We start from the raw sequence: 12,543 nt of genomic DNA on the forward strand, positions 1-12,543 counted from the left end.
GATAATTATGTTTCAGACCTTCTACGGTATTATATATAATAACTTGTCTTCTGGACGTGGTCTTGAAGTCTTTATGGATTCAGCCTCGGTAGTAGCGAACTGCACTGCTACTTGGTTTGGAGTACAAATTAGACTCTAGCCCTCCTGGAGGTTGAGTTTTTGGTATTGAAAACCATAGAAATGAAATTATTGTATTTCAGCAAAGGATCGAGGGCTTGAGGCTTAAAAAAGGCAACATATGTGTGGGAAGCAGTCAGCCTTGAAAGCAGGTAAGGACATGCCAGGCATGCGGCCGCTGCTCGAAGGGACTGTCCCTACTTGTTCCCCTCCTTATTCCATTCCATGGGAGATAAATCACCAGGGCCCAGATATCAGAAAGAATGTAAAATTTGACAAGCAAAGCTGTCTCCCCTCTGCACGTGCAGGTTATTTTTGATGATTCTGGGTTTATGGGTTTTCTCCCAGGGAAGTTAACCTTGAACCGAGACAGTCTGTAGGTAATGTAAACCACCATCTGGCAAGCTTCCTTTTTCTAGTCTATTTAATCTGCAACTGTAGCATAATGACTTTGGAATTACTGTTGCTGTATTACCAAAATCTTAAACTAGGATATTTTTGACAAATGCGGTCCTTAGTTAATTTTTAGAGCTACAAACTGTCAGATGGCTCTGAAATAACAATTGTCTGGCTATTCTTCAGGGTGATCACAATATGGTAATGACCTTGAGGTATCACTAAAAAGCAGGAAGGTGTGAGTCTTCCTTTGGTTCCAGAGTGAAATGCGAGTTGGAGTTGGAAAAGAGGCCCACAACCAAGTGTTAGAGAAGGAAATGTGAGGACATTAGTGAAAAACCAGGTTGAAGTTAAGGGGAAGAGGCATGAGGAAATGGTCAACTGTTACAGTATTACAAAGATCATCAAGAAGCATATCCATGAATGTGGTTTGTATTGCAATCTGCTGAAAAAGAGACAAATATCCTGGCCTGGCCTTCATGGAGATTATATTTTATTGATTCTGATAATAGATTATTGTTGATAAGGGCCTCCTATAAATTATAACCATGCAAAGGCAGCAAGATAATTTATTTTTCTTTATGTATGTGTTTCTCATACCTACTCACTTCTCTCTTAAGGGAAGAGAAAATCACAAAAAACAAAACTGTCAAGTCTCAACGATTCCTTTTCAAAATAATTTTTTTTGCAAATTCCAGTGGAGACAATAGGTTAACTGTTAAGATTTGTAAGCCTCAAAAAGCTAGATTTTTACGAAGTGCAGCCAAATTTCATTCCATACATAATAGCTTTGGAAGGAATATGTGATGATGCAAAGTTGGAAAAAGGTGGTTTTTCTTCTGTGAATGGCTTCACTGTGTTGGGAGAACAGGCACAGAAGAAATCAAAGTAATTAAACATGGGGTGAGTTTTCCTTATAGGGGACTCTAGTGCTTTAAAATAGACTAGATAATCCTAGGGATAATCTGAGGGTAGAACAGACCAATGCCTCATTTCCAATCTGGTACCCTGGAAGAAAACAGTGTATTTCCTTTGAGGTCTTGAGAGGTTTCTCTTCTGCTTTGTTTCATTTTTGGTTCATTTTGTAATCAACCTTATTAAGGTATCATTTACATACAATAAAATGCAGACATTTTTAGTCAACGGTTCAGTGACTTTTAATTAATGTATACATTTGTATAACTAGCACTCCCATAAAGATAGATAACAATCCTAAAACCCTAGAAAGTTTCCTCCTAGGCTTTTGCAAAAGTATCCCCATCTCCCACCCCAAGGCCACCACGGATCTGCTTTTTATCTTTAGAGATGACTTTTGCCCAGTTTAGAATTTCATGTAAGTTGAATAATACAGTAGGTGCCCTTCTGATCTGGCTTCACTTGCTCAGCATATGGTTTTTGAGATTCATTCATGTTGGGATGTTTTAAACCAGGACTTTAGCCTGGGTGGCTGATGTTGTCTGAAGGCACCTATAGGTACATCTGAGTCTCTGGCATTGTCACTGTTCTTGGCTCAGTATTTTCAACTTTACTAAGAAGCACAAGGTTGAAGTAAGGAAGATCATTGTCAGTATAATGGAGGTGAAGTGGGTTCTGTTATATAATATTCTCAGGAAAAATTGACCTGCTTGGAATCACTGTGTTGATAATCGACAAGGATTCTCTTCCTCCAAAAGCCTTGATACTATAAAACTTCTAAAGGACGCTGTCCTAGGACCCTTCTTTTAGTTTTCATATTTTGGGAAACATTTCTGGAAAATTCAACTGCTCGCAACCTGAAAGAAGCAATTATTCACCTGAAGGCTAACTCTGCTAAAGTTGAGTTGTCCGACCTTTACATGCTGATAGAAGCCAAATAGCCTTGCAAAACAATGCTCTCTTATTGGATATAAGCATATAGATTGTTTAAGGTGGACGTGTGTATGCAGTAAAGTGAAAAAACAAAGAATCTTTGAGTTTCCCTTGCTGGCTTTTATATTTTTTCATTTGAGTTTCCATAGCATATGCTAATAGCTCAGGGAAACCTCAGGTTAGTTTTAGGTCCACTCTTTACGTAAATGTTGAAGTACTCCATACCCACCTTTTTTCTACCTTCCTTCTTGTCTTCCATCTTTCCTTTCTAACTTCTTATAATCCATTATACTTAATCCTGCATTTGCTGAGGTGGCAATTAGTGTAGGAAAATACTGTGAAATTTTGCTGTTCAGAATGCATGTTGACCAAATTCTATATTGAGAAAAGGTCTGAATTTACCCAGAGTAACCCTTTCTCAGCGTCTTTGAATAAAGGCCATAGAAAGTGGGCTATATATAGTATCCTGACAGGTATGTAGAATTCATAGCAATCGCCCTCAAAGAGCTTACCTAGCGTAGATGCATATGAATGCATTTAATAATTGCTTTATTGGCAGCAGTGCCAACATACACAGTCTATTTTGTTTTATATCATTCTCATTACCTGCTGTTTACCGCTGTATACATTGCTAATGGCGTGGTTTCTATGGCTTGTGAATTTCACGGCCAAATAATACGTAATTTATTGCACACTTCAGTGTAGAAGATGGAGACTTCATAAATTTTCGTGTGCTCGTTGCCCCTTTGGAATGTATTACACTGAGATCAGTCAAAGTAATAGATTTATTCCAAATGTGCATGATAGGTAGACATCAATTAGGACTGATGGGCAATATTTCTTCTTCCAGCAAGATAACAGTTTTTAAAGACTAAGCCATTGAACGTGGAGTTACTGAACATGGGACTCAGTTCACTGGGATCCTTCTTAGAAAAATAAAGGACAACTTGAATTGGATTTGTGTGGCTTATTCAAGTAGTAACTAATCAGCTACATCTTGGTGAACTTAATTTGTCACAATCGTTTGGTATTTTATTAACTCTCTTCCCCTTCTTCCCCCGACTCTGACGAGAACGGATCATGAGTATCTTAAAACATACTAAGTCATCTTCCATTCCTGTTAATCTAACTACAAAAGCACACTTTCCTTATCCAATGTAACTTACTTTTAGAGTGGCTGGGGTTTTAATTCTCTACAAAATTAAAACCAGCAAAGAGAAACATTTTCAAGGAGCCACCACATTGTAGAGCCTTAGAAAGAAGACTTTAGAATTAAGGACAAATATATCATTTTATAGCTAAAGCACCTGAGGCCTAAAGTAGGCAGGTAACCATCGAGGTCAGGGAAAGGGGTTGAAGATCAGGTTTCCAGCTGAGAAAGAGTCTAGAGGGACTCAATCTGAGCAGGTCGGAAACTGAAAGGAGACCACGAAAGTTCTGGGAAGGCTGGCATCTGGCCTCCAGTGTGGGATTCAGACAGGGAGTGGTTCCTGGGGGAACTGAGCTTCTGCAGTAGGCAGAGAAGTCCACCTCCTCTCCGGAAAGTGCCACTGACATCAGGGAGTTGAGGGGAAAGAGCAATGAATTCCAGTCCACCTGAGAAAGCAGGCCAGTCTGATTAACTCTGAATTTAGGCTTATTTCAGATACTTCTTGAGAAAGAACTTGGACAAGAGCAAGTCCCACGCAGCCTCTTTTAAATCCATGCCCAGTATTTTCTGGTGGAGCTGCTTAAACCCTCCAAGTGACTCCAGTATTTTAATTTCACTCTGTAATTAATTCTGACAGTTCTATAATTGATTATTTAATGGGAAAATAAGTAGGGTCACAAAAGAGTGTGAATGTATTTTACAGGATGAGGATGGGCGGAGTGGAGCAGTCTGGAATAGGACACCAATAAAAAGGGATCTTGATAAAGAAGAACGTCTATTAGAAATGGAGAGGAATTCGCAAGGAAATTAGTGCCTGACACCACGCCCTTCTCGCTGCATGTTTAGAAGCTAGTTTCTAATTTTATTTTCATAGGCGATGTCCCTGTGATGAATTCTCTTTTACCTCCACACTATTTATCACATGGACATATTGTGAAGTTTGTGTGAGAGAAAGCAAGTATTAGAATTTGTCTTGCAAGGAGCTATAAACACTTCCTGGAACAATCTAGGGTAGAAGGAAAAGGAAAGGAAGGTGGAAACAAAGGAGAAAGACAGCTAATGATGCTGGAGTCTCTCGCTGGGATTTGTGGTATCTCTTTTTGAAACTAAGTACAGAAAGTCAGAACTTGACTGATTGTTTCTTGATCACGGTTTGTTTTCATTTTTGTTTTTTTTTTGCTCTCTCATCAGTTACTCCAGCCAGTGCCATGTCATTTTCAGTTTCAGTAAGCATGCCTGCCTTGTTTCCATTTGCATTATTCATGCAAACGTTGATTGAACTGATGACCCCGAGTTATCACGGAAACATTAGATACACCAGTGGATACATTTCTTAATTTTAGAAGAAAATTACCGAGTGAAGGTTAAAATAACTCCTCTTAAATTTGTCATTTTAAAAAAACTTTTCCTAACATACAATACTTCATTGCCTAACAATGCCAGATAAATGAAGAATTCCTATGTATTCATGAATGCAGGCTAGTCTGTATATTTTTTGGCAGGTATGACCGTTACCGAGGGTAACGGCCTGGTTTGCTGGCCATGTCCTGTCTCCTAGAAAGTTGTAGTTTCTGTTATCTTTCAGTTGGTCCATTGGATATCAGAGGTGAATTTATAAAACTATACTTCCCTTTACACTTAGTTTTTTGTTTTGCTTTACTTGAAGTATAGTTGATTGACAATGTTGTGTTTCAGGTGTACAGCCAAGTGATTCAGATATATGTATTTCTTTTTCAGATCCTTTTCCATTATAGGTTATTACAGGGTATTGAATATAGTTGCCTGTGCTATACAGTAGGACCTCGTAGTCTATCTACTTTATACATAGTATACACTTACTTTGTGTGATCCACGCTGGTCAGACCACAAGATTATTTTCACTTCTGATATAAATTTTTCCGGTCCAACCTCAAATCTTTGATAAGAAGATATTTTTTAGCATGTGTGTGCTCTAAATCCAACAGTAGTTATTAGAGATATGATTTTGCACTAGGTATTCTTCGCTTTTTTGTTCTCGGCCAACCAACTGAAAATTAGCTTTTATTTTCTGCTTGGTTTGCTAGATGTTTATGACTATAATAAAAGTCTTATATTTTGTCTCATATCTTAAAACACAATCTGAATTAGCAATGCATATTGTGCTATACATAGGCGCTGTGATATAAATATAGTTTCTAACTTCAAAAACATATAGCCTAGAAGGGAACACAGACACATATGCAGCAATTATGGCAACTGCATTTGTTTACTAAGTGAAATAGTACTGAGATGGATAAAGTGCTAACATGCCTTCAACAGGCAAATCAGCTTCAAAAATAGATGCGCAGTTCTTTAAAAATCTTTTTAACATTTTTCCAGTTACATGTAGAATATAACTTAGCATAAAAACGGTATGGGTTTTATTTTAAGTAATGTAGCATTTTGACATCCTCATAATGAAATTAAATCCAGAAGGAGGTTTCTCTCCATGATCTCTTGAAATGGTCCTTGATCATCCACAATATTTCCCATCATCACAAAGGTGGTACCAAGGGCAGGAAACTCCAGCATTATTAAAGTTTCATAAAGCAAAGTCAATTTTAAGAATATAATGTCCCCAAACTGATAAAGGTCTTGGCAGATAATTTCAAGGGAAGCATAAATTATTTTTTGTTTGTCAGAGGGCAAAAATATTTAGGTTGAGTTAATAAATGGTAGAGTTTTTGAGTGGAGAGTGTCCTTAAAATATTATGTAGATCTGTAATGTCAACAGATGCTAGCCACATGGCATTATTTATATTTAAACAAATTTAAAAATAAGAAAAAAATCAGTTCCTCAGTTGCATTTGCCATATTCCAAAGATGTTTATTAGCTCTATGTAGCTATTGAATACTGCATTGCATGGTACAGATAATAGAATATTTTCATTATCACCAAAAATTCTATTGAGCAATAATAAAATTATACCCAGATATTCACAGAGAAGGCAACCAAGTCTCAAGGAATTAATATAACTTCCCCAAGATCACACAGCTATGTTTTTAAAGAAAAAGAAAACGACACAAAGGAAATAGTAAGAGAGGCATTAAGGAAACCCAGTAAGTTTCTGGAGCAGTCAAAGTAGGGTTTAAAAGTGCATACTTAGCTGTTAGCAGGGTTGAAGCTCTTGATGGTTGGTAAGATCTACCTGCCTGAATTTGGACATTAGCATTTTATGCAATGAATTAAAAGCAAAAAATCATTTCAGCGAATGGCTACCAGCTCCATAGTTTTAGCCACTGCCGTGCTTCCAGGTTATGTTTATCACTTTCATGTACAGGGCACCACTGTGAGATGTGATGGTTTATCTGACCCCAGAGAAATCAAGAAATCTTGTGGGGGTTATGGCTATATTTGAAAAGGTTGATTTTTAAATGCACCATGCAGACTGGCCCTGTTTTAAAAGGGATTCCTGCCCTCAAATAATCAAAATGTAAACTGTCTTCTCACCTTGCAAAAGTCAAAGATAGTCCCTGCATCTTTATTATTTCGTTGAAATCCAAATATTATTTTTCCATTCTCTAACTTGTTTTCCTCACAGTGTGATCAACTATTGCCAAGGAAGGAAAGGTTAGATTTATCAGTCAAAGTTTGCTAAAGGCCCCCTAGGTAACTGAACCCTCAGGAGAAACAATCGTCATGTATTCTTTTTCTGTTGTTTCAGTATCTTCGTAAAGAGTCATTTCAATATGTTTGGTTCTGTAGCAGAGGTTCTAGTGAAGTGCTTATCTTCCTCAGAGGTCCAGAAAGCCTGCGAGTCTGTGGGTAAAGATGGGTAAGGAGAGAGAGGGAAGGAGGCTAGAGAGAGGCTCAGTGCTGAGATAAGGACAGTGTTCTAAAGCCTCCTGGGGGTGAGGCTGGGGTGCACAAACACCCATGACTAATCTAGACAGAAACTGAATAATCAAGGGGACGACCAGTGTGAAGTCATGTGGTCACCTCTCCCTCTAGAAATAAACATTGCCCTCAGTAAGTCTCCCCCCTGCCCCAGAAGAGCATTAGGAAGGTCTGGAGAGGGGGATTATTGGCAGAAATGGAAAAAGCAGGTTGAAGGGATTAGCCTGGAGCAGAGAGACCAAGAAACCCAAGCCAGTAGATGGAAGGCAGACTTTTCATGGAAGTCTCCAAGCCCAAGTCAAGTTCTGGGACCACCAAGTACAAGTCAAAGAGTGCTCATTTAACCCCTTTGGGCCCCCACGGGAGTGGAGGAAGGCTGGACTGAGAGGGAGAAGGGGCCATTGAAGGTACAGTATTTACTATGGGATTTAACTCCTCAAAGGCCTCCCAGTAGCTTCAGATCTGCTCAAGAATCCTTCATGTCCTGCTGGTTTGCAGCGAGTGGCTCACAGCTTCAAGGCCTCCTCTGCCAGATGGAGAACTATTTCAAACATCCTGCCTCTATTTTGTACTGTAGCGATGCAGACAGCAAACCTGACCCCATTTTCAGGTTCTAAAGAGAAATTCTAAGTACCTGAAAGACTGAGGAACATGGTGGCTTTTATTTAAGATGCGGAGATAGAGAGCACATACCTGGACTTGGGCCTGCAGCAGCACCAAATTGCACCAAGAGTTCCCTTTATTTTCTCTCGCATCTCTGTTTCTCCTTTTCTCTCTGCTGGATTAGCCACGGGGACTCCAAGTTCTTTCTTGTGTGGTCCTGGTACCAAGATTCTCCTGGGAATTATAAAGCTATTCACCTTCTACAGCGAGCACTTCTTATTTTTTCCCCAGCAACGTAAGTCATCCTTAAGAGGGGTCAGGGTGCTAGCTCTTAAATATATTTTAGTCATCCCTTTGTACATTCTCTTTCTTGGAGACTGCTCCTGACATGGTGTTCACCGTGCTCTCAGCTGGCCTCCTGAAGTTCTGCCCTGCCTTCTCCACCAGGTACAGTTCAGGAGCTGCCTACCTCAGGGTGATAGGTTATCTTCTAGTTGCTTTATTCCTTTCCGTTTTACATTTGGAGAGTATAATTGGAATACATAAACTTCTCTGTGACCACAGTTTTATTTGCAACCCACAGGTTTTGTTATGGCATATTTTCATTATCATTCAATTAATAAAATTCTAATTCCCATTGCGACTTTATCTTTGACCTACATAATGATCAGAAGTATGTCTTTAATATCCAACTATTTGGTAAAATATTGGTTATATAGTTTTAAATTTCTTGCTTATTCGGAGTCTTGTTTTATAACCAGAATATAGTCAATTTTATAAATGTGCCACGTGCACCTAAAAATTTCTGCGTGATATATATATTCCATCATTGTTGGTACAGTGTTTTATGTAAATTTAGGCCAAAGTTTTTAATGATGGTATTCAGATCTTCTATAATCTGCTGATTTATTGTTGTGGTTCTATATTACTGATCTAGGTAATTCAGATTTTTCTATTTCTACTTAGATTTTTGGAATTTCCCTTCATATATTGCATTGAAGTTTAGATTTATATATTCCTCGTAAAGTAACAATGGGTTTTATTATCCTGCCTTATCGCCAGTGATACTTTTTGCTTTCAAATCTATGTTAACATTAAAAAATCTTCTTCAATTTTGCTTATTGTTGTTATGCTATAATTGTTGAATCCTTTCATTTTCAATCTGACTCTTGTCTCTTGTAGGTGGCATAGAATTAGGTTGTTTGTTTGTTTCAATAATCCTTGTCCTTTAATTTGAGTATTTACAGTTAATGTATTTTCTTACAGACCGTTTACTCCTTGTTTACTCTTTGTCCCACCTTCTTATGTTCCTTTTGCTCTTCTTTCTTCCTTTGAGATTTCTTCAAATTCCATTTTCCCTTGTATTAGCTTGTTACTTTTACATAAGTAGCAGTTACACATGTACCATGACTTATTAGCTCTTTTACTGCTTCTCAAGCAATGCTGAGATCTTAAATTTCTTTTACTACTTTTTCCTCTTCCATTTGTTTTAATGCATTCTAATTTTTGATATATTTTATTACCCTTTTGTGTTGTTAGATTTTATTTAGGTTTATCCACTTACTTATCCTTTCTGTTTTACATAATTCTTTATAAAGTCCTTATTTTCATCTGTGATAATCTTCCTTCTGCCTGCAGGTCTCCCTTTATAATTTAATTCAGTCAGTTCTGATGAGAAAATATTTTCTAAATTTTGTTTGTCTGCAAATTTCCTTATTGCATCTTTCCTTCCAAACAACAATTTCTCTGCCTCTAGAATTCCCAATGGGCAGTTCTTTTCTTTAGCTCTTAAAAATGTTATTCCATTATTTTCTAGTATCCATTCAGTTTCGCTGAGAAGTAAACTGTAATCTTAATCCTATTGTTCCTTTGAAAGTAATCTCTTTTTCGTCGGGCTGCTTTTAAGATGTCATGTTTTTCTTTGCTGTTCATGAATTGTACTGTGGTGATCTTAGGTGTGGTTTTCTTTGTATTTGTTCTTGTTGCATTTTTTTAGTGCTTATTGAATTTATGGCTCCATATATTCCTTTTAGTTTTAGAGAACTCTCAGCTGTTAATATTTCTGAAATATTGTTTTCATCCCAATCTCTGTCTCCTTTTTTCTTTGGACTCCAGTTTACACATATGATAAAAATGTTTACTGTGGCCCATATGTCTCAAATGCACTTATGTGTACTTTTTATTCTTTTCGTTTCCCGTACTTTAGTCTTAATATTGTTACTACTCTATCTTCCAGTTCACTTACCTCTCTTTACCTGTGTCCAATCCACTACCGAGTTTTAAATTTCGTATAATTTTTAATTCTATCAGTTCAACTTCAATCAGTTTATAGTTTCTAGTTGTCAAGTTAAATTCTTCACCTTGTCATCTATTTTCTTGAACTTGATAATATTTACCAAAATATGTAAGATCTTTAATGTTTAGGTCATCTATGATTCTGATTCTGTTTTGATTTTTATTCTAATTCTCCTTTTCTTGGTAGTCTTGGTGGTTCTTCAGTGAATACCAGACTTGGGATATGACAAGTTGTAGAGAATCTGAATGACATTACAGTTGCCCTTTGGATAACCTGGGTTTGAACTGCACAAATCCACTTATACATGGATTTTTTTTTCAATAAGTAATACAGTACTACATGATCTGTGGTTGGTTGAATCCTCAGATTCAGAACCACAGATAAGAAGGGCCGACCATAAAGTTATATGTGGATTTTTGACTGCACAGGGAGTCAGCGTCTCTAACTCCTACATTGTTCCAGGGTCAACTGTATTTCTTGAGGAGAGAATTTCCTATTCTTAGGTAGGGAGCAGAGGGGAAGATCACCTCAGTCACCTGGACCAACTTCATACTCATTTTTCTTCTTTATAAGGTTCAGTGTAGATGTTGCATCAACCTTCCTAACACACAGACACACAGACACACACACACACACACACACATGTAGAGACTTCCAATGTCCTAATTCATATCATTAGTTTTCCATTGGGCCACAAATCTTTCATAGGTTCTGAACCCCATTTTGTCTCTTCAGCATTATGAGCCAACTAAGTCTTTGCTTTGACTTCAGTTAGCTTTTGTTTGACTTCTTAGCATCTTGTCTTGTCTACCTTTTATACATGGAAAATACTGCAAGGGAACACTGTTGCTGAATGCAGCTCCGTTCTCTGAATCTTTACTCTCTCTGTGATTTTGGTCCTTAAAATTCTAGCTGCCTTGTTATTTCTCACTTCCAACTCTGGTTTCCTTAGTCCTATGACATTGTCCTACGTTCTACTGGCTTTTCTACCTCTTAGGAGCCACGTTTGGTTTCTCAGACTTTTGCTCTTCATCAGTAGTTTCTAAATGACTGGGCTAGAAACGCATGTGCAGAATATTGTTCTCACTTCAGTGAGTTTCTTTCTCTATTTTACTTTTCTAGGTCATGGCTACCTCAGTAGCTTTCTAACGCTCACAGTCAAATGTTGCTTATGATTTATCTGGCCTTTCTAGTATGTTTTCCTAAGGTAAACTGATATAGTTGAAACAGAAGTTTGTACCCACCATTTAAAAAATTCTGTTTTGTCTTTCTATGAATTCTCTTTGTCCCATCTTCTGTCACTTTTTCCTACCCAAAATTCCCATTCTCACAGATTATTTTAAGATTAAAAATTATTAAGCTAATACGTTAATTTTGAAAGGAATTAATTTTGCTTTGAACAAGAACATAGATTGGTGAATGGAATATGGAAGATTCCTTAAGACCTTTTTCATCTCTAAGAGTAGTATCCAACCATCGGTACCATCATAAGTTTGTCAACTATGGAAGAAAGCAGTCTTTATAAAATCAGCATTTTTTTTCTTATTTTTTTTTATTTTTTTGTGTGTCACCAGGACTTGCCTTAGACCACAACTCCTGGCAACACCAAATATAAATGAACCCTGTTACCCATGGGCGTTTACTTGGCTCTGCCACCCTAAGATTGGCCTCCTGGCTCCTTAACCCCAGGGGACTCTAAGCCCTGGGCCACATTCTTGAACCCAAGCCCTGCTCCTCTGTCAGTGGGCAGAATAGTCCTGATACCCCCTGGACCAGGGACTGGGCACATGGCCCACATCTGCCACCACACGGGTCAGGGCGAGAGGGAAGAGGGACCTTGACATTCTCTTCTGGTTTCCCTCTGGGGCTTGGAGTCAGATCCAGGCAAAGACCCCTCCCCTCCATGTGGAGCTCCTGGTCCCTCATTTGCAGCGCCCAAAACCTGCCTCTGGGGAACCCCTCATTTTGCTCCTTTCTTTGGCTGAGGGTGCTCAGGAAGGAAGCACTGCTGAGACCCAGAATCCCAGGCCAGAAGATGCCCAACGAAGTAGGCTAGGCCAGCCCCAGGACATGATACCAGAACTCCCTCCTAAACAAGACTGAACTCATCACACAGATGGGGAAACTGAGGTCGAAGAGGGCAACGGCTTACTGGCGGAGCCTGGAGCAGAGTCTCTAATGGACACATTCCATGTTACCACCAAAACATGGGATTTCTAGAGTGCAGCTCACCCCGTGCTGACCCCCCCCCCTTAACCTGGCCACCAAGGTCTCGCT

The 12,543-nt window shown here is 38.5% G+C and overlaps 1 protein-coding gene and 1 pseudogene across 29 annotated transcripts in view; one reads left to right on the top strand and one right to left on the bottom strand.

Annotated features, from left to right (window-relative positions):
* The window catches only part of LOC137222075 (uncharacterized), a 147,546-nt gene that overhangs the window by 51,783 nt on the left and 83,220 nt on the right, over positions 1–12,543 (bottom strand). For 16 of the 29 annotated variants that reach the window (XR_010942259.1, XR_010942265.1, XR_010942263.1 and 13 more), the window contains 2 exons: positions 8,061–8,204; positions 5,884–7,289 (listed from right to left, as the gene is read on the bottom strand). The exons of the other annotated variants lie outside the window; for them this stretch is intronic. The gene's annotated coding sequence lies outside the window, so the exon portion shown is untranslated. Of the gene's footprint in view, positions 1–5,883; positions 7,290–8,060; positions 8,205–12,543 lie in introns of those variants that run through there. 29 annotated transcript variants of the gene reach the window in all.
* LOC137222074 (UDP-N-acetylglucosamine--peptide N-acetylglucosaminyltransferase 110 kDa subunit pseudogene) overlaps positions 1–12,543 on the top strand; it is a 225,515-nt pseudogene that overhangs the window by 31,443 nt on the left and 181,529 nt on the right.

This window comes from Pseudorca crassidens, chromosome 3 (genome assembly GCF_039906515.1).
Source record: "Pseudorca crassidens isolate mPseCra1 chromosome 3, mPseCra1.hap1, whole genome shotgun sequence".
In the NCBI taxonomy this organism is placed as follows: domain Eukaryota; kingdom Metazoa; phylum Chordata; class Mammalia; order Artiodactyla; family Delphinidae; genus Pseudorca; species Pseudorca crassidens.